The 23,232-nt window shown below is 41.9% G+C and overlaps 1 pseudogene; it reads left to right on the top strand.

Annotated features, from left to right (window-relative positions):
* Positions 1 to 388: 388 nt before the first annotated feature.
* Positions 389 to 19,330, top strand: LOC120309056 (annotated as a pseudogene).
* Positions 19,331 to 23,232: the final 3,902 nt, after the last annotated feature.

Genomic DNA, 23,232 nt, shown 5'->3' with positions numbered 1-23,232 from the left:
TCGTTTTGCAAATCAAGAATAATCCAGACATTTGTATCAGGGATATCTGTATTTGTCTGAATACTAAGGTAAACATGAATGTGAATTTGCATATTCTTTTTAAAATTATGTACATCTGGCAAATTTGCAAGTAAAAATTATTTGGACAAATGTATATAAAAATACTATACAGAATTCTAAGGTTATTTTTAATATAAAATCTCAGAATAGTTTGGAATGGGATATCATGACTTATAAAAAAAGAAACATTTTGAAGAACCTAAAATTCACATATTTTCTTTCCCTAATGTGCATGGTGGGGGAAAAGATCCAAATATAATAGGCAAGTTGTATGCAAAAATGTAAATCATCTCCATGCATATTAACAGTAAATGCACGTGGCTATGAGTTTACAATGTCAGAAAAATGGTGCAGCCAGCCTGCTAAATTCCTCATTAAAACACAAAAGCTGTTCAATATGGAATGGCCTTCTGATATCGAATGCAACTTTCATTGTAGCTTAATTCCTAAGAATTACCAGCACATCCTGGCTATGGCATTTGCAGTTAAGGAGATCAATGAAAACCCACAGATCTTACCCAATCTCACCTTAGGTGTCTGCATCTATGATAGTTGTGATAATGCCCAAAAAACTTACCAGGCCACCCTGCAACTTCTATCATTAATGGAAGAATTGGTCCCCAACTATGTATGTAACCTCCAGAATGATGTAGTAGCTGTTATTGGAGGACTGGATGCACAAATTTCTCTTCATGTGGCAACTATTTTGGATACCTATAAGAAACCACAGGTAAGATATATTTATCTATCTGTATCCCAAGTTAACATAATTTTTATTTTTAAAAAATTATTTTGAATATTGTATTGCATTCCAGTCCTACACTGCACTAGGAAGTCCTGGAATGGAAAAAGGGATTTATCCCTGCAAATCCAAGAATCACATTCTTGTAAATATTGCTACTTAGTTTCAATCCTCCATCCATTTAGAGTGCATTTTGTAAGTGGAATGTATACTTTTGAAAATATCCAAGAAATGGTATTATGTACTTTTAGATATTTCATAAACTTTTTGTTGTTCTTTATGTATTCTATCTCTTATACAGTCAAACTGGTTTATTTTACTTCTAATTAATTAAAGAAGCTAACTATGGCTTGTGGCATCAAAGACAATGTATTGCATTTGACAGTTGTATTCTGTGTTTAAGTTTGATCTTAATTATCATTTTATCAGGACAAATCTATTGATTGGGAGAGCATGATAAATAAATAATATATAGCTCTGCTGAATGCTTTGTGGGTCTTTTTTAGTCAAAGTGCCAAGCTTTTCAATAACTATTAAGAGCTAATATTAATTAGCATTAGAGTGCAAATTTGCCAGATTTAATCTTGAGTTCAAGATTTACTGATTGCCAATATCAATTTAAATTTGCAAAATTAATAAGAGATATATGTTGCATCTCTTATACTATTGGGAAACATGTATGAACTGAGTTTCGGAAAGGATTGGGCTTCTGAATACTATTTTGAGTCCCTCCTACCCACCCACCACCCATCACTGCTCTCATCCACCCCCAAAAAAGGGTCAGGAAAAGGATTTAGGGAAATGTATGTCTTGGGGAGAGATTTTAAATTCTTTGTTCAAGCTCAGTATAATTTCAACTTTTTATTCAAACCTCAGACTTGTTCATAAAATTAGTTATTTCAAAAACTGTCCTATAAGAATATTTTTAAAATCTCTCCAATATATTTTCATGGAACAGACATTTGTAGATTTTTCTTGTCTAATTCCTTTGCAGTTTCTCTGACCCATGATCTGAACAATTATTAATTATAATTGTAATTATTCTTTTGGGGCCTACTATAATTAACAAGAGTTTAGAATTCAGCTTTTTAAAATGAAGTTTTATTTTATTTTCACTTCTGATATTTGTTATCTTCAAAAAGGGAGAGAAAGGCTGAATTCTCTCCATAGAATTCTTCTATGGTAATGGCCAGGAGATTACACAATTGGAATTACTGGTAATGTATCCCCAGGATATTTTTACAAAAAAGTAAATTACTTATAGTGGAGGTTATTTCTTCAAGTTCTAATCTATAAAAATGTATAAGATGCAACAAAATCAGAAAATTCAAGGAATACACACACACACACACACACACACACCATATTTGGAATCTGTTCAAATTACTCCAAAAGAAAATAAGTGGATTTTATAGATTAAATCAATTCAGTGATTCAGTTCAGAAGGAATGGTTCAAATGACCCATAGGATTTATGGAGAAATGAAGTATATAGGAAATTTAGTAAAACCACAAACATCATTTCAAATAGCAATGTTGAAATTGTTATATATGAATGAACACCAACATGATCCCAACTGGGAAGTGGCCATATATCAAAGAAATAAACAGTATAAGTTTGCTAATATAATCTATGCAGATTGTGATAATAGTTGAAAGTACTATATACATGTGTCCATTATTTTTATCCACTTCTATCTAGCTGATTTATGGATTCCCTCCCCTTATGAATGATAAAACTCCAGGCCTTATTTTCTACCAAATGGTTCCCCCAGAACAACTTCAATATGAAGGAATTGTCTCACTGCTCCTGCATTTCAGATGGATCTGGATTGGGTTTCTTATCATGGACAATGATCATGGAGAAAAAATGGCACAAACTATGATTCCACTTCTTTCCAAAAAGGGGATTTGTTATTCTTTTATTGAAAGAATCCCAAAATTTAGTGATATTACTAAACTTGATGGTATGATTCAGCAGGGAGTAAAAGTATATGAACATATCATGAATAGTAAAGCCAATGCATTTCTGATTTATGGAGAATCTTTCTCCGTGATGTTCTTGAGGTGGTTACAATATATGCCAAAGCTGGAACCAGTGAAAAGTAAACCAAAAGGTATTGTGTGGATAATGACAGCCCAGATGGAATTCACTTCATCAGCTTTTCAACTCCATTGGGATACAGAGATAATCAATGGGGCCCTCTCCTTGTCAATGCACTCTGCTGAGCTACCGGAATTCAAATTATTTATTCAGAAAAAAAAATCCCTACAGTGCAAAGGAAGATGGCTTTATCAGTCTGTTCTGGCAAGAAGCTTTCAACTGTGTTTTTCCTAATATGGCAATGAGTGATGTGTCTGACAATATTTGCAATGGAACAGAGGATTTGAAGAGCCTTCCTGGATCTCTTTTTGAAATGAAAATGACTGGTCATAGTTACAGCAGTTACAATGCTCTGTATGCTATAGCTAATGCTTTACATGCTCTGTCCTCTTTTAAACATAAACACAAAGTTATGGCAGAGAGAGGAGGAGGAAGGCTACATAATCAAGGCTTCTGGCAGGTAATGGCACCACCCTCATCTGATGGAGCATTACGTACGTAAGTGTGATGGCAAAACTAGGTCTGAATTTCAGTAGGTTTCCCATCTCTTAGCAATGTAACAAATGCTCAGAATTTTATCAGAATCCTTTTTAATTATTACTGAAAATACGATATAAATACAATACTGCACACTGATTTGTGCTGGGCACTTTTAGGATTTTAATGGCATATAATAATAGTAGTAGTAGTAGTAGTAGTAAAGTTGGAAGGGACCTTGGAGATCATCTAGTCCAACCCCCTGCTCGGGCAGGAAACCCTACACCATTTCAGAAAAGTGGCTATCCAGTCTCTTCTTAAAAACTTCCAGTGTTGGAGCATTTACTGCTTCTGGAGGCAAGCTGTTCCACTGATTAATTGTTCTCACTGTCAGGAAGTTTCTCTTTAGTTCTAGGTTGCTTCTCTCCTTGATTAGTTTCCACCCGTTGCTTCTTGTCCTGCCTTCAGGTGCTTTGGAAAATAGCTTAATTCCCTCTTCTTTATGGCAGCCCCTGAGATATTGGAATACTGCTATCATGTCCCCCCTTGTCCTTCTCTTCGTTAAACTAGACATACCCAATTCTAGCAACCGTTCCTTATATGTTTTAGCCTCCAGTCCCCTAATCATCTTTGTTGCTCTTCTCTGTACTCTTTCTAGAGTCTCAACATCTTTTTTACATCGTGGTGACCAAAACTGGATGCAGTATTCCAAGTGTGGCCTTACCAAGGCATTGAAGAGTGGTATTAATACTTCACGTGATCTTGATTCTATCCCTCTGTTAATGCAGCCTAGCACTGTGTTGGCCTTTTTGGCAGCTGCAGCACACTGCTGGCTCATATTTAGGTGATTGTCTACTAGGACTCTGAGGTCCCTCTCACATTATAATAAACACATGTTTAACTCTAGAATTTAGATATTTTGATGTAATAGAATCAGATTACTTTTCTATTAACCATCATTCTGATTTTGTGGTAAACTTAAGGAAATAGTAGTGTAATTCGTTCTTTTGTTTCTTCCCTAATGCACACCAATCTGGCTTCTCCCACTGAGCCTTATAAATGATTTCCAGTCAGAGAGAGAGAGAGAAGTCTAGAATGTTCTTTTATGGTGATCTTCAAAAGAAAATACCATCATGAAGAGGAAAATGTTCTCAAAACTGGCATTTAATTTTTTGTTCTAGCTCAATTATTTTCTGAGGGGCGTTTCTTTTAACAACAGTGCTGGAGATCTGGTTTCTTTTGATCAGAATGGAATAGTAGCAGCTGGATTTGATATCATCAACTGGATTGCCTTCCCAAATAAATCATTTTTTCATGTGAAAGTTGGGAAGGTGAATCACATGGCTCCTCAAGATGAACTTTTAACCATTAATGAAAAGGTCATTACATGGCATAGTTGGTTTAACCAGGTAGGATCTAATTACTGGCCTAATAATCAGATCTAAATATCATGATTTTGAATTATGTGTCTCTATTATGATATGGAAATTCCTCATGTTCAATAGTCTCTTGAAAAGGTAGGTGGATTAATTTTAGTATATGAATTTATATAATAATTGCCCCTCTGATCTACAAATGTCTACCCTAATTGCCAGGGTTTTCTGTTTATTATGTAAAAATTGTTGGAAAACTATGACTCTGGATGATGAACAACAATTAAAATTAATCATAAAAAGAACAAGAAACATAACACATCACAGAAAAGGATAGCACATCTGTCAATATCCATAATTTCCTAAAGATGGATTTATATGAAGTCCTGATCCAATGCCAAAAACCATTTCTGTCACTTCACAGAAAGCCATCAGGTCACTTACTGTCTACTCTACAATTCTACAATTTTGAGAAAGGGGCGTTGTCTTACCTGAACGCCTTTTCTCAGCATGATGATGGAGAATCCACGGATGGGTTGTCTTAATCTATCTGCTCCAATTAGACTAAGTCTGAAATTTAGTACCGCCCCCTCTGTGCCAACTGCACCCCAGTTTTAGGCTAAGGCGATACCCAGACTTTAGTCCGACGCGTCTGAACAAATGGGGACCAGGCCAACTGACCTAATGGGAGGGAGTGGATTCTCCATCATCATGCTGAGAAAAGGCGTTCAGGTAAGACAACGCCCCTTTCTCCAGCATGATTGGATGGAGAACCCACGGATGGGACATACCAAAGCCCTGTGTCCCTAGGGTGGGGAATTAGATTGGGCCTGGTTCCCACCCAATGTTAATGCGTGTTCTAGGACCTTGCGGCCAAATGAAGCCGTAGAAGATGCATATATATCCATCTTGTAGTGACAGACAAAGGAGGAAGGCGATGCCCATGTTGCTGCCCTACAAACTTCCTCTATGGATGCCTGGGTAGACCAGGCTGCTGTAGTGGCTGCGCCACTGGTGGAATGGCTGTGATATGGCTGGGAGCTTGTAGTGACTGAGTCTGGTATGCCAGAGAAATACAAGCTCTAATTCACCTGCCTATACTGGGTGAGGAAACCTTCTGTCCTAACGACGAAGGGTGAAATGACACAAACAGAGCCTCAGTCTTGCGGAAGGATGAGGTTCTCTGTATATAGCAATATAAGGCCCTATGAACATCCAATCTGTTCCACTGAGCCTCTATGTCATTAGATGGGTTCGGACAGAAATCCGGCAAAACTATGTCCTGTGATCTATGATACAAGGAGTTGACCTTGGGCACGAAAGAGGGATCTAACCTGAGAGTAACCCTGTCCCTATGGAAGATACACAGGTCCTTTCTCACTGACACGGCAGCCAGCTCAGAGATTCTTCTGGCTGAAGTTACAGCAACCAGAAATGCCACCTTCATTGATAATTGTTTGAGCAAACAAGTGTCAATTGGCTCAAAGGGTGGTGAGACAAGAGCCTATAAAACCTGATGAAGGTTCCAGGAGGGGTATCTATGTACCGCTGGTGGCCTGGCATTGTTAGCTCCTTTTAGGAAGGAGCGTATCATAGGGTGCTGTGTTAAGGGTTCCTTGCCACAGAAAATAACCGTGGCAAGTGCTGCTACCTGCCTACGGATGGTGCTTGTGGAAAGCCCTTTGTCTAAACCGTCCATCAGGAACTCCAAGATAACTGGCACTGCAGCCTGTAAGGGTTCAATTTTGTGAGCTAAACACCAATTACAGAAGCTCTTCCATGTGGCATCGTATATTCTATTCGTCGAGGGTCGCTTGGATTGCTGGATCATGGCTATGACCCTTGACGAATATGAGTCTAGGCCTAAGGCCTGCCTCTCAAGTGCCAGACGGTTAACTGGAGCCATTGAGGGTCCGGATGATGTAACTCCCCCTGAATGAGGGAGATCCGATTGGCTGGAATCCTCCATGGAGGGGATGTGGAGAGCTCCATCAGGTCGGTGAACCAAGATCGTCTCGGCCAATGCGGGGCGACCAGGAGGGCAGTTCCCTGGGCCAGGGACTGTGGAGTGCATCTGCTCCTTCTGCTGATGGAGACGGAAACCTGGAAAGGAATCTGGGAAGCTGTGAGTTGGCTGGGGAGGCAAACAGATCTAGGGTTGAGGAACCAAACCTGTCCACGATCTCTCTGAAGATCTTCGGATCCAGCTGCCATTCGGAATGGTCCACGGTGGCTCTGCTCAGTGAGTCCGCCTGCTGGTTGGCCACTCCGGATATGTGCTCCGCCCTGATGGAGGCAAGATTCAGTTCCGCCCAAGACCCCAGCAATCTGGCCTCCTGCATGAGAGGCTTGGACCTTGTTCCCCCCTGTCTGTTGATATGTGCCTTGGCTGTGATGTTGTCTTTTAAGACCAGGACGTGCTGACCCTGTACTAAGCTGCTGAATCTCTTTAGGGCCATGTGTATGGCTCTTAGTTCCAGCCAGTTTATATTGTTCTTTAGATCTTGCCTGGACCACTGACCTTGGGCCCAGTGTGTGTGGAGGTGTGCCCCCCACCCAAATAGGCTTGCGTCTGTGGTGATGGTGATCCTGTCTGGCTCTTTGAATTCTGCTCCCCGTGACAGTGCCAGAGAGTCCCACCAATGAAGGGAGTTCAACACCGACCGTGGAACTCGGACCTTCTGGTGGGATGTGCTGGTATGAAGTCTCTGAAATGGAAGGAGAAGCCACTGTAATTCTCTGGCATGGAGACGTGCCCATGGCACAATTTGCACGCAGGACACCATCTTCCCTAGTAGTTGTGAAAGGGATGCCAATGTGACTACTCTGTCCTTTCGGATCCGACGTACAAGAGTCTGGATAGAGTTCCGTCGGTCCTGAGATAGGTAGACCGTGCAGTTGCCTGTGTCTATAACTGCACCCAAATGGAGGAGCCGAGTTGTTGGTACAGTATGACTTTTCTGGAAATTCACAAGAAAAACCGTGCTCCTGCAAAACCTTGATGGCTAGAGCGAGGTCTGCTTGGGCACCTTGCCATGATGATGACTGAATTAGAATGTCATCTAGATAGCATTGAACTCTGATGGGTTTTTGTCTAAGGTGGGCTGCAATCACTGCCAGTACCTTTGTAAATACTCTCGGTGCAGATGAGAGGCCAAATGGAAGGGCTCTGTATTGGTAGTGGCGTCGGGCATAACTGAATCTGAGGAATTTGCAGTGTCCAGGAAAAATTGGGATGTGCAAATATGCCTCAGTCAGGTTTATGGAAGTAAGAAAGTCACCTTGCCTGACGCCAGCCAGGATTGATTGAAGTGATTGCATCTTAAATTTTTTATATCTCAAGTAGAGGTTTAGACCTTTTAAGTCCAAGATCACCCTCCAGCCCCCTGAAGTCTTGGAAATGACGAAAAGGTTTGAGTAAAACCCTCGTCCTTCTTGGTCTTGTGGTACTGGTTCAATTGCTTGTATTTGCAATAAATGAGCTATTGCCTCTGACATAAGTTCAGCTCTGGTCCTGTTCGTTGAAATAGGACAAGAGCGGAATCTGTCAGGTGGATGGGAACAAAATTCTAGTCTCAGACCTTGGGAGATGGTGTCTAACACCCATGCGTCCGTAATAGTGGCCGCCCAAATGCTGGAATAGAGGGCCAGCCGGCCTCCTATGGGAGGTGAGGCTGCAGGTTCACTTGCCTCGCTTAAAGGAGTGGCTCCCTGCGCCTCGAAAGGACCGCTTGGACTGGAACTGTGATCTGCCTCTGTATGCTGAACGATCTTGTTGTCATTCCTGTCTCTGAAAGGAGGGGCGAGGAGCCTGGGCCCAGTCCCAGGCTGGCGCTGGCCGAAAGGGCTGCCCTCTGTGACAAGTTCCCCCAGCGTCTATCTCCCCTCCTTGATGTATTAACCAAGGTCTTGCGTTTATCCTTACCTTCGGTTAGGTATGGCTCTAGCGCCTTACCAAAGAGTTGTCCACCTGTATAAGGTTTAGAGGCCAGATGCCACTTCGCCTTGGTGTCTGCTCACCAGTTTCTGAGCCAAAGGAGCCTTCGTGCTGAAATGTCTGCCGCGATGGTCCGGGCAATGTATCTGATCGTGTGTAAGGAGGCATCGGCTAGATACTGGGACATGGCCACCAACTTACCCAGATTCTGGTGGACTCTGAGCTGGTCCGGAGGGATCATGTCCTGGAGCTCCCGTAGCCACAGGACCGAAGCCCTGGCAAAGAAGGCCATGGAGGTTGCCGCCCTCATTGCCCAGGCTGATGCCTGGTGGGACCTTCATAGGGCGGACTCAATCTTCTTGTCCTCTGCCCTTAGTGCCTCATTTATGTCCCCAGGGATGTTGGACTTGGGAAACAATGAGTTCAAGGGCTCATCAATCTCAGGAATCTCCAAAAGGGAGGTCAGGGAAGGAGCAACATTGAACAATGTTCTCTCTACCGCACCAGGGCTTAAGGGGGATCCTAGTTTTTCCCATTGTTTCTGGACTATATTTAGAAAAAGGGGAGGGCAGGGAATATGATTCTGTGAGACAGAGGGCTCAGTGTATATGGCATGGGGACCCTGGGATGTTGGTGGGTTCTCCTGTTCTTGGGCGAGGTTTGCAGTGGTGCAGGCCTTGAGAAGCAGGGAATTGAAGAAGGAATGGTCAAAGAGACTGACAGGAGGGGTGGGTTCGGATGGGGCGATGCCCTCGTCCTCAGACAAAATTAGGCCAGCTTGTTCAGCTCCTGTAGATTCCAAATCCGATGCGGGATCATCCATCCAATCCAGAGATTGTGAATGATGTGTGGCCTGTGGGGGTGGCTGTGGGGTGTTGGAGGCCATAAATTGAGCCACAGCCTGGGCTATCATGGACTGGAGGAGGTTCGGGTTCAGGGCCTGGTTCTCAGGAGGGCGAAGTCCTGCTGCAGTGGGAGTGAATGTGGCCTGGGGCCCTGAGGTGTCCTGACCGGTTATACCCCTCCCTGAAGCCACTGTTAGGTTTGAATCTGACTCAGGAATTCCCCTGGGGGGAGACCAGGCCCCTGGGGCTGAGGCACTGTGCGAAGAAAGGGGCTCAAATATAGACCTTCCCATCGTGCCTGTCAGATCTGGGGAGGCTGCTCTCAGTCTTTGGCACCCTTCCTCCCTCTGTGGCTCCCTGCTTGGCCGGGCTCGCTTGGTGGTGCTCTTACCACTTGCCTCTGATTGGCAACTCCTCTTGGCCGGCTTGCTGCCTTTCTCTGCCATGATGAGTTGCTCTGGTCTCAACCTTGGCAAAACGCCCCCCTCGGTGCTGTACTTCACCAAGGGAGTCTACAGAGATACTTCAGCCCAAGAGGGGGGTGGGTGGGGAGTTAATGGGCACCCCGATCACTTGGGATCGATCAGGCCCTCCCCGGTCGAATCTGCTCTCTCGACGATCCTGCCACCGATGATGTAATACTGCCTTCAGAAGAAAGTTCCAGGCAGTCTGGGCCTCAGCCACACACAAAATGGCCGCCAAGGGCTTTTGCCATGCACAAAAGGGCCTCTGAGGGCTTCAGTCACACACAAAATGGCCACCAATGACTTCAGTCACACACAAAATGGCCGCCGAGGCTTCAGCCCCACACAAAATGGCCACCGGTGACTTCAGGCACACTCAAAATGGCCACCAGTGACTTCAGCCCCACTCAAAATGACCGCCGAGGCTTCAGCCCCACACAAAATGGCCACCAGTGACTTCAGCCACCCACAAAATGGCCGCCGAGGGCCTCAAACACATACAAAATGGCTGCCGGGGGCTTCAGCCACACCCAAAATGGCCACTGGAAGGCAATTCAAAATGGCGGCCACCAATTTCGCGCCCTAAAAAAACAGCCGTTGGAAGAAGCTGCAACGAGCCCTCGTTCGGGTGAATCACCTGGGCTCCTAAAGCAGCTGGTGGCATGTGATTAGGCCGGCTGGAAAAGCTGTCGTCCAAGGCCTGACAGGCCCTCCTGGCTCCGAAAATTGTGCCGCGCCCAAATTCTCACCTGCTGCTCTCTGCTGGGGCCGAGAGACCTGGGAAGGCTCCCTCCAGGCTTGATGAGGCTCTGAAAACGACTTAAATCAAAGGTTTGATCTTGCTGTCCCTAACTGAGGGAAAACAAAGAAGGGAAAAGTTTCCCCCCCCCCCCTAGAGGGAGAGAATTGTGAGTCTGTCAGCCTGAATAGGCTTCAGACTGGGATAATTGATCTTTCTTCTAGATATAATCGATTCTGAATCAATAATAAAATAACAAATAATAATAATAGCCTGAGCTAAGTAATTAAATAGAATTAAACAGTCTTCTGCTCCAGGAGCGAAGACAAAACGCGTCTTGGGGCAAAGAGACTAAGTCTAAAACTGGGGTGCAGTTGGCACAGAGGGGGCGGTACTAAATTTCAGACTTAGTCTAATTGGAGCAGATAGATTAAGACAACCCATCCGTGGGTTCTCCATCCAATCATGGTGGAGAATGCTTGCTTCCCAGGATTCTTTGCTGGAAAGGAAAATATTTAGGTCATGTGGAAAATTAAACATTCAGGTACTTTTACGTTTCCTAAATTAAAGTTTAGGGAAAAGTGAACTTCCCTCATGAAAGAGAATTCACATTAGTGGATATTATTTGCTGTTTGTGTACCATATTAACTATCATTTCTGTTTTCTCTCTTATTTCATTTATTGTGGAAACTGTCCTTCATGTTTATGTTTTGCTGAGATGTAATTTCTGTACCATGGTGTCTTGAAAATTCCAGTTCCAATAGAATTAGATGATAAAGAAAAAGATATAACTAAATTGTTCACTGTATTAGTTTTTCTCCTTTTAAATTTTAAAGAAATATATTTGGGGAGGCACATTTGCTTATCAGGGATTTGCTGCTATTTCACATTTCTTAGAACATATTTACTTGCTAGAATCAGGAAATTCCCTTTCATCAGGAATGGGTTTTGTTTCTTTCTAGTCAAGTCTGGTAGCAATTTATTGGGGTTAAACAATCCAGGACTGTTAACAATTGGGATTGAAAAATTCAGAGTTGTTGAAAATGGTCATCTCTAACATCAGAAATTGGCCATCAAATCAAAAGGTCACATATGTGAAATGGATGGCTATATAAATATAAAACATAAAATGGATAAGTATTGTGAATCCCAAGAAATAATCAAATTGATGAATTTATTTATTTAATCTCAAGAAGTCTAGCTTGTCTTAATCTTGATGACTCCATTGATCAGATAAGTTAGGAATTATGTGGTACTTGTGCTTAACCCTCTACTCTTTGCAATTGATACCATCACCCATTAGGCCAAAGTAGAGAGATTATAGCATTAATAGTTTTCTTATAAATTGGATATGGCTGTAAACTACTTCTCTTTAAATCTACTAAAAAGTGTAATTAATTTTTATGCTAAATTTTTAAGTAAGGAATTGATGAATAGGACATTCCTAGAAGACATCTTGGTGGATGAACAGGCTACTGTTTAAAGTGATGTGTCATCCATACTGCAAATATTATTAATGCAACAGCACTGGTTATAAAATTATGCTACAAAATTTAGAAAGCAATGTGCTGTACTTCTTAATCTAAAAAGCATATTTGATTTAATTTCTAAAGAGACATTTGTGCATATATGTATTCACTACATCCAGTGGCCACAGTCTTTTTATTAATAAACATAATGAATTAAAATCCCAATTTAAAATGAAATGTAGTATATCAAATCATACAAAGGTAAATATTTCTGTAGTTGAATACAATTTTCCTAGTTTCTGTGAATAGATGCATACAATTTAATAGGGTTCTTTGAAGTCCAGGAAAAAAACAGGATGGTATTTTGAATGCATATATGCAAATTGATAAGGATCAGAAATAGACTTATTGGCTCAAAGAGACATTTTGAACAGATCAAGTAAGCATCTTGCTGTTGATTCATAAAACATTGTTTTTTGTTGAGGGCTTACATTGCCTCTTTTAATTCTATGATTCTTATAATCTTCCCCAAATGGATACATGGAAAAGCTGAGAAGTTTACCTATTTGTTATGGATTGCAGTTATTCAAACTTACATTTCTAAAGGAACAAAAACCTATATGTTTTTAAACAAAGACATATTTTATTGTAGATGAAAATACATTTAGATGTGAACATTTGGGAAAAAATAATTCACAAGTTACAATTTTAAGGCAACTTGTCACCTTAGTATGCAAAGCGAAGACATGTAAAAGTGATATGGCTACGAAATAGAGCAATTTATCCATCTGTAGCAATAATTTCTAGTGTATCAACTAAGTCATCTTGAGTAAGCCTTTTGAACTTAAATAAGTGTCAAATTGTAGCCTTTCTTGTTCATTCTCTAATGTAAAACATTCCTCTTTCATTTTAGGTGAGACCTCTTTCTGTGTGCAGTGATAGCTGCTATCCTGGTTTCAGCAAAAAAGTGAAGGAAGGAGAGCCATTTTGCTGCTATGACTGCATTCCCTGCCCAGAAGGGAGAATTTCAACTGAGAATGGTAATTGTCTCCTGTTTGTTCAAAATAAATTCAGGCAATAAAAGAATAATATAATGTAACAAGTAGATTTTTTAAAAAGCATTTTTAAGATGTGAGGATTAAAAACTTCTATTATCAAGCTGTCTCAATGCATTAACAACAGAGATTACCTAATTTTATATGTATGTATGTATGTATGTATGTATGTATGTATGTATGTATGTACGTAATTATAAAAACAAACAAACACGAACACCAGGATAAATTTTAAATTAAAAAACATTTAATCCAGTGCCAAGCTTTCGTCGGCCAACTGCCGACATCATCAGGGCTTAAAACCAGTCTCCTTTATAGTGTTAGTCAATTTGTGCACATGGCTCCTGGACCTTGTCATCGGTCCTACTTGATTGGGCTGCGTGTTGATTATATTCTTGATGTTGATTGATGCTATGGCTCCATTACTTGCTCTACTTTCTCCACTCTCCTTGTTTGTGTGGGTGCTGTTATCTATCTCCTTGCTACAAGCTCCAGAGTTCGGCATATCCCTTCGCCCCCCTTTTTTGGTTGTTCATTTCCTCCGTGTCTTCCCAGTTACTCCTTCTTGCTCCATTGGGTCCAATGACTAGGTCCAGGAGCCGTGTGCACAAACTGACTAACACTATAAAGGAGACTCCCATCGACTGGTTTTAAGCCCTGATGATGTCGGCAGTTGGCCGACAAAAGCTTGGCACTAGATTAAATGTTTTTAGTTTAAAATTTATCCCGGTGTTCGTGTTTGTTTGTTTTTATAAAATGACTATATGCAGGATTCGTATTTTTAACAAAATTAGTAATAAGTATGTATGGAGAGAGAGAGAGAGACAGAGAGAGAGAGACAGAGAGACAGAGAGACAGAGAGACAGAGAGACAGAGACAGAGACAGAGACAGACAGAGACAGAGACAGCGACAGAGACAGAGACAGAGACAGAGACAGACAGACAGACAGACAGAGAGAGAGAGAAACAGACAGTCAGAGACAGAGAGAGACAGAGAGAGAGAGACAGAGACAGAGAGACAGAGACAGAGAGAGAAGTTGACAACTTTCTTATAGATCTAACAACTGCCATTAAAGCATCTATCAAATATTATTACTGTCTCTAAATATTCCAAACATTTTTGGATCAGTTTTCTCCAACTTTTTCTCATCTGGAGTCTTTAACATCACTGAAGTAATTTTGAAGGGAACAGAAGATCCTTTAGACCAGACATGTCAAACACAAAGCCCAGGGGCCAGATGCAGCCCGCAAAGTGGTTTCATGTGGCCTACGAAGCAGTCCTGGAAACAGTGAGGGAATGGCCCCTGCTGCCTTGGCCCTGGCCCAGGCCGGCTGGGAGCCAATGTACAATTTTATGGTGGCCATCTATGCTGAAACACATTCAGTCTTAGCTCCACAAGACTGTCTGGAAACAGTGAGGAACCAGCCCCTGCCAAATTGGTCGTGCCCCCTGGATGCATACTGGGGAGGTGTCACCCTTTGTGAGAAATGAAGAAATGCACCATTGCCTGGAAGTGGCCAGCAAATGGCCCTCGCCTACTTCACATATCTGGCTTGATGGCCTCTGGGGGAGCGGTTTCAGCAGGCAGTGGGGCGCTCTCCTCACAATGCCAATAGCTGAGCTGGGTGGCGCAAAACTGATGAGAAGTGCAATGTTGCCTAGCCCCCAGCCTGCCAGGTCTTGGCAGGCAGCGGGGCACTCTCCTCACAGTGTCGAGAGGCTGAGCTGGGCAGCACAAATCCAAAAAGAAGCATGACATTGCCCAGCCCCCAGCCTGCCTGGTTTCGGCAGGCAGTGGGGCACTTTCCTCACAGCACCAATAGCTGAGCTGGGTGGCACAAAACTGATGACAAGTGCAATGCTGCCTAGATCCCAACCTGCCCAGTTTCAGCAGGCAGCAAGGTGCAAAGCTGGCGAGCTTCACACCGCCTAGCTCAACCTCTCAGTGCTGTGAGGAGAGCGCCCGCTGCTGGCTGAGACCAGGCAGACTGGGAGCTGGGCAGCATCACACTTCTTTTCAGATTCACGCTGCCTGGTTGAGCCTCTTGGTGCTGTGAGGAGAGCGCCCCACTGCCTGCCAAAACTGGGCAGGTTGGGGGCTGGGCAGCATTTTACAGGTAACATTGACTCTCACGCTACTCATGGCATCCCCTCCCCCAGAGCTCACCAAGCCAGATATGTGAAGTAGGTGAGGGCTATGTGCTGACCATTTCCAGGCAATGATGCATTTCTTCATTCCTTACAAAAGGTGACACCTCCCCAGCTGCATTTCTTGCCTGTTTTTCTCCCTCCCTCATCTCAAATATTTTCTACCAGTCTGTACTTAGGAGGGAAGGAAGGAAAGAAAAAAGGAAAGGAGAGGGAGGGTCTGAGGGAAGTTCTTCCTTAGTCCTGCCCTGCTGTCCTTTTACCATCCCCTTGTCCCCTCCTCCTGGCCTATCCTGGGGGTTTCCCATCCTATTTCTAAGGAAGCTTTGGATACAAAGCCAGGTTTCCTCCCATGGAGACGGAATGGGCCTCCCTCTGATTTTGCTCTCATACCCATCATGAGCAACCTGACTAAGGAGAGCAAGCACAGCAGCAGCAGCCTTGAGGAGGGTGACCCCTTGGGGAAGTGGGGCTGGACGTGGTGCCGCAGGTGCTTGAGGGCCAGGCTGGGCATTTGACCTCTGCTGCCCAGGGCTCTGGGCAGCCCACACCACCATCCAGGCCCCCTGCATGGCCTGAGAGGAACAGTGAGGCTCTTCCAGTGGACCATGCCTTGGCACTTGCCCTGGTCCTACCCCCTTCTGCCAGAGACCCTCAGATCTGTCTCACTCCTGCCCAGGCCCCCACAGGCCTCCTTGACACGAATGATGTAGAGCTAGCCATTGCCACCCAAGAGGTCACACCCACTCTGTCCACGCCCACCCAGTAGGCCGCACCCACTCTGGCCACCCCCCCACCCCCCCAAGGGCAACCGCAATGTTGATGCAGCCCTCAATGAAATTGAGTTTGACACCCTTGCTTTAGACAAAAAAGGGCATCTAGGAAACAGATTGCAAACAGATTACAAAATGACAAGATCAGAACACAATTACTGATTTTATTCAGGTTTTAATTCACATTTCAGCCTTAAAGAAATTCCTGAAAAACAGTTCATATTTTATTTAATAAAAGAGTTTCCTGATAATAGTCGAATAAAGTCCTCATTTATACAGTATATGAAACTATCCATTGGGAACAGCTATGATATTTCATATAGCTTCATTTTACGTTATGATTCACTTTTTCTGTATTAAATTTGAATCTCAAAATTATAAAATTACAAGTATATTAATATAAGTGAATAGACGTTTTTAGATATGTAAAATAATAGGATGCGGCATCTTTTAATACCCAACATGATAAAAAATATTTTATTAATTCATTTATTAAACAAATTTATATGGCACAAATGTAATTAATAATAATAATAATAGTAATAATAGAGTTGGAAGGGACCTTGGAGGTCATCTAGTCCAACCCTCTGTTTAGGCAGGAAACCCTATACCATTTCAGACAAATGGTTGTCCAGTCTCTTCTTAAAAACTTCCAGTGTTGGAGCATTCAACCAGTATTGGGGCAGGTTGTTCCATTGGTTAATATGTTCTAACTGTCAGGAAGTTTGTAGGTTGCTTCTCTCCTTGATTAGTTTCCATCCGTTGCTTCTTGTCCTGCCTTCAGGTGCTTTGGAAAATAGTTTCACTCCCTCTTCTTTATGGCAGCCCCTGAGATACTGGAAGACTGCTGTCATGTCCCCCCTCGTCCTTCTCTTCATTAAACTAGACATACCCAATTCCAGCAACTGTTCCTTATATGTTTTAGCCTCCAGTCCCCTAATCATCTTTGTTGCTCTTCTTTGTACTCTTTCTAGTGTCTCAACATCTTTTTTACATGTAGTTCTTTAACAGATGGGACTTGCAATATATCTTGCCTTCCAATCTTGGTGGGCAGATAGATATATACTGTATAATATAAGTAGTCCTCAAGTTATAACCACAATGGAGCTTGCCCATTATATTGGTAATTGAGATTGCCATTAAGTGAACTGACTCAATTAATAACCCCCATCACTCTGTCTCCAATACAACTGTTAAACACATATATGAATCATTAAGTGGAGCATGGGGGAGCGGGAGGTTCAAGAGTGGGAGAGACCATGGGGAGCCAAATACAGGCACAAGTTAACCCTGGGATGCAAATGTTAGCATTAGTGAGGAAAAGCAAATAGAGTGGTTTGCTTTTCCTCATTAATGCTGGTGAAGTTAACACTAGGTTTAGTAGGGAAAACAAACTGCTCCTTTGCTTGAGTCCTATAAGCAGCTATCATTTTCCAAGCTTGTGCTTCCACAATCATGCTGCATATCCACAAACTGCTTAGCTGCCAGGCTGCATGGATTGCTGGGTTGAAACGGTTTGTGGCTGTACTCAGAAAAAAAGATGGTCACATGTGTGGTTGTGCTGAGTGGCCCAACACTAGAACAGTCTGTCCTCCTTCCATATACTGACCTCCTGGACACAGGAAATCTTCAAAAAGTAACTGAGTGATAGACAACCAAGGTAGACAGAAGTGTGAGGTGACAAAGCAGGCTCAGTACCTGCAGGGATCTAGCAAGGCAGGATGGAGAGGGGGACACACTGCAACATCTCTGTGGTCGGTCATAAGGATGACTAACTGCAGGGGTGCTGTAGCAGATGCAACTTTGAAATTAGGTCATATGTACTACCTTTTGGTGTTGTAACTTCAAAATCCAAATACTGTTAATAGTTTTAAAGTGGAAAAAATGATTACATTTACTAAAGCAATTTATCTTTATCACACCTTTTGTCTAATCATATACCAAGCTTCTAATCTTAATATTAAATACAATCTGCAAGAGTTAGAAGGTCATATTGGGTATCAGACAAAGCGTGATTATATGACATCCGTAGGTTTTCCTATATATCCATTAATCAAAATAGCTGCCTAATAGTATAGGTAATAATATGATAACACACTGGTCAGATTTATGATATGCATGAAATAATAATGTTATACAACTTCTATTTCAGACAAAAATGAATGTTTCAGATGCCAAGACAAATACTATCCAAACAAGAAAAAGGATTTCTGTATTCCCAAGGTTATAAGTTTCTTGTCTTATGAAGAACCTTTAGGGATCACTTTAGCATCTCTTGCACTTACCTTTTCTTTATCTACAATCCTTATATTAGGAACATTTATGAGGAACCACAATACTCCCATTGTCAAAGCTAACAACCAGAGCCTGACCTACACACTCCTCATCTCCCTCCTGCTCTGCTTTACTTCAGCACTGCTATTCATTGGTAAACCAGGAAAAGTGGCTTGTCTTCTCCAACAAACAACTTTTGGCATTATCTTTTCAGTGGCTGTTTCTTCTATCTTGGCAAAAACCATCATGGTAGTTCTGGCTTTCATGGCCACCAAACCAGGATCCAGAATGAGGAGGTGGGTGGGGAAACAATTAACCAATTCCATTGTTGCTTCTTGTTCTCTGATCCAAGCAAGTATTTGCATTTTGTGGCTGGCAGTGGCTCCCCCATTCCCAGATGTTGATATGTTTTCAGTGACTGAAGAAATTATCCTGCAATGCAATGAAGGCTCTGTGACCATGTTTTATTGTGTCCTTGGTTATATGGGTTTCCTTGCTCTTATCAGCTTCACAACAGCTTTTCTTGCCAGGAAATTACCTGACACTTTCAATGAAGCCAAGTTCATCACCTTCAGCATGTTGGTCTTTTGCAGTGTTTGGTTGTCCTTTGTTCCAGCATACCTGAGTTCCAAAGGGAAATACATGGTGGCTGTGGAGATTTTTTCCATCTTAGCCTCTGGTGCTGGGCTTTTGGGTTGCATCTTTTTCCCCAAATGTTATATCATTGTATTCAGGCCTGGCCTAAATATTAGAGAACAACTAATAAGACAAAAATAAGCCTCTCCCTCTATTCTCAATGTTCTTAATTTAGACTTCTTTCTCTGCATGCAATCTAAGATATTTATGGAAAGTTATCAGATTTTGAAATGAACCTGTGTGCATCTCATCTCTTCTAATCATTTCTTGAAACTAGTCTTTTTTCAGAATCTTTTTCCCAAAGCACATTTATTTTTTAAACTGCTTCACTTCCTATTAGTGGATAGAAGGAAACAAATGGTACTAACAATCTAACAGTCATGAGGGGGTTAGGGCAATAGGGCACTTGTTTAGAATTAGTCATAATTAAGTAATCATAAGTCAATTAGAAAGCTGAAATATGAATCATAAGTCAATTAGAAAGCTCAATATGAAAAGGTAAACCTAAAAACAAAACAATTAGAAATATCCTGCAATATAACTAAACCGGAACTTTGTTTTCATTCTCCATTCTGGGGCCAACATAGTACTAAGTGAGATAAATTTAATGATTATTCAAATTTACTACAGACTTCAAAAAAGCTACCTATAACCTCTCCTTGAAGTTTCAACTGCTGCATACAGACCCTGTAGTTACGTACATGATTTCATTTTAGGCATTTGGCAACCAGTTTGCACATATAACTGGTTGCAGCATCCCATTGTCACATGACCATGTATGCATGTCAAATGTACTATAAGATTGGCTGTCAATTTAAAGAAATATGAGCATATCTAGTATAGCTAGCCTGCTGAGTTTACTTACTTCTATTATTCCTGATTAAAACACAAGAGCAGTTAAATGTGGGATATTGTTTAACACTGAATGTTACTTTCATTTTGAGATTATAATCCCATACCGATTACTAGAGGTTAAGTCCTTTGAACTCAGTGGAATTTAGATCTTTAAAGATACATAAACTTAAAATTTTACCAAATTAAATGATCTGAGAATGCTGAAAGTGAAATTATCAGATAAGAAAGAGAAATATAGACAAATCTTTGAAATAAACCTGCCTAAATAGGCTCCAGCAGAAGAGTAAACTATAAGCAGCAGAGCCGCATTTCTCTTTGGTCTCTTATGCATGCAGGAAAATTACAAACATATTTCATTCTCTTCAAAACTAGAAATTCCACTGAATCTCCAGTTCTTTCAAATCTCCAGGGTATTTTAAAAGAGACCCAATTCCATCCGACTTCTGACCTCTCTGATTAAATTCAAAGATTCTGTTCAAAGCAGCAATACCTCATCGATTTTATGTAGGACTAAAGATGGAAAATTTAGTAACATCTCAAACATAATTTAATTAGCTTTGTTTGTAAAGGGGAAAAACATATTTAAGTTTAAGGAATTTAAGGGCATAATAGAACTCCTCGCCAATGCTTAACTTTAGTCTGCTGTTTCATTTTTAATAGATGCTTATGTGTTTTACAGGATTTACAGTATATAAGATTTATTAACACTATGTATGCACATTCCTATCAATACTTGAAAACACAATAGAATAAGGCTTTTACTATCTTTCCTTCTGTGTAGCTCATTTATGGCTTTGCCATAAAGTTTTGGAGAGATCAGTATCATCATTAAAGAAAGAACTGAATTCTCTCCAGGGTTAGACTTATTTCACTTATTTACAGACCCAATCCAAAAGCTTAAAAATAAAATTATTTATTTAATTATAGCAGCCAAAACAATAATTGTGCAACCCTGGAAAACTTTAGATAATACAACAGCTAAATTGGGGATTAGCAATTAGCATCTTCAATTGCCACATTAGAAAAAAAATCACAGAGAAAGTTATAGAAATCTTTCTACGTGGAGGGAAGTGTATAGTGGGGTGCTGCAGGGCTCTGTTCTGGGCCCAGTACTCTTCAATATCTATATCAATGATTTGGACAAGGGGATAGATGGGGAACTCATCAAATTTGCAGATGACACCAAGCTGGCAGGAATAGCCAACACTCCAGAAGACAGGCTTAAGATACAGAAGGATCTGGACAGACTTGAACACTGGACGCTATCTAACAAAATGAAATTCATTGGTGAAAAAAGCAAGGTTCTACCTTTAGGCAAGAAAAACCAAATGCACAGGTATAGTATAGGGGGTACCTTGCTCAATAGTAGTAACTGTGAGAGGGACCTTGGAGTCCTAGTGGACAATCACCTAAATATGAGCCAGCAGTGTGTTGCAGCTGCCAAAAAGACTAACGCAGTGCTAGGCTGCATTAACAGAGGGTTAGAATCAAGATCACGTGAAGTGTTAATACCACTTTACAATGCCTTGGTAATGCCACACTTGGAATACTGCATCCAGTTTTGGTCGCCGCGATGTAAAAAAGATGTTGAGACTCTAGAAAGAGTACAGAGAAGAGCAACAAAGATGATTAGGGGACTGGAGGCTAAAGCATATAAGGAATGGTTGCTGGAATTGGTTATGTCTAGTTTAATGAAGAGAAGGACGAAGGGGGACATGATAGCAGTGTTCCAATATCTCAGGGGCTGCCACAAAGAAGAGGGTGTCAAGCTATTTTCCAAGGCACCTGAAGGCACGACAAGAAGCAACAGGTGGAAATTAAGCAAGGAGAGAAGCAACCTAGAACTAAGGAGAAATTTCCTGACAGCTAGAACAATTAAATAGTGGAACAACCTGTCTCCAGAAGCGGTGAATGCTCCAATACTAGAGGTTTTTAAGAAGAGACTGGACAGCCATTTGTCCAAAATTGTTGAGTCCTCAGTGAAAGGCAATAACTTCAGGAGTCATTTGGTAGTTCTCAGGAGCCTCTTTATTGATGACCAGCAGCTCTGTTACAACGCTGAGGCACGCAAGCCTCTCTCCTCCTCTTAAAGACAATCCCCGGGCCAAACGGCAACATTTGGTGCGCTTTGCACTTCACGCATGCGTGCAAGTGCTGGCGCCAGCCAGTCTGGTCCCGGGCAGCTTGCAACTGCCCGGGACTGTTGCAACGTCCCAAGCCTGCCTCTGCAGGCTCGGGACACAACACCCCTTCCCCCCCGGCTAAAACTACAACTACATTAATGCTTACACTTGACCTTAACACGAGCGTGGGAGCCACACTAGTTTCCATGGCAACAACTGTAATGTTTTGGGCTTCATTTCCCATTGTTCCTTTAGCAGTTTCTTTAAATCTGTGTAGGTAACAGATTCTAGAGGTGAAGGTGCTGCTAGATTTTCAGCGATCTCAAATGCATCTTGACCACAAACACACAGCAGGGTGGCGGCTTTTAAGCCATCTTCTCTCACTTGATTGACCTTGAGATAATTTTCTACTTTGGCCACGTAAGACTCCCATCTTTCCGGATGCGTAACATCGAACTCGGAAAGTTTCCCTATCTTTCCCTATCTAGTACAGGAAGGGTCTATCAGCCAGCTTACCTCCAACATTTGCTGTATTGGCAGGCAGTTGCTGAATTTAACGCTGTTTCCTGCTGCTTCAGGACTCCAGGGTAAGCTTACAATTGTTTGAAATAATTGCAAGGCATCCCACCTTCGTCGCCAGTGTTGAATCCTCAGCGAAAAGCAATAACTTCAGGAGTCATTTGGTAGTTCTCAGGAGCCTCTTTATTGATGACCAGCAGCTCTGTTACAACGCCGAGGCACGCAAGCCTCTCTCCTCCTCTTAAAGACAATCCCCGGGCCAAACGGCAACATTTGGCACACTTTGCACTTCACACATGCGCGCCAGTGCTGGCGCCAGCCAGTCTGGTCCCGGGCAGCTTGCAACTGCCCGGGACTGTTGCAACGTCCCGAGCTCAGGACACAACAAAAATGGTATAGGGTTTCCTGCCTGAGCAGGGGGTTGGACTAGATGACCTCCAAGGTCCCTTCCAATTTTACTATCATTATTATTATTATAACATGGTTGGATTTTATCATTTATTTTAATAGCAATAAATTATAATCTAGTGTGCTTCTTATATAGGATAAAATTTTCACATATAAAATATGTGACTTTTTATTTACGTGCTAGGAGATATCTTTCTATATTTTTTTATATTTTTTCCGTATACACGTAAT

The sequence above is a fragment of the Crotalus tigris genome, unplaced genomic scaffold (assembly GCF_016545835.1).
Source record: "Crotalus tigris isolate CLP2741 ecotype Arizona unplaced genomic scaffold, ASM1654583v1 scf7180000017977.1317863, whole genome shotgun sequence".
In the NCBI taxonomy this organism is placed as follows: Eukaryota; Metazoa; Chordata; class Lepidosauria; order Squamata; family Viperidae; genus Crotalus; species Crotalus tigris.
Note: the sequence above shows the minus strand (reverse complement) of the source record. Positions and strands in the feature narration are given on the sequence as shown.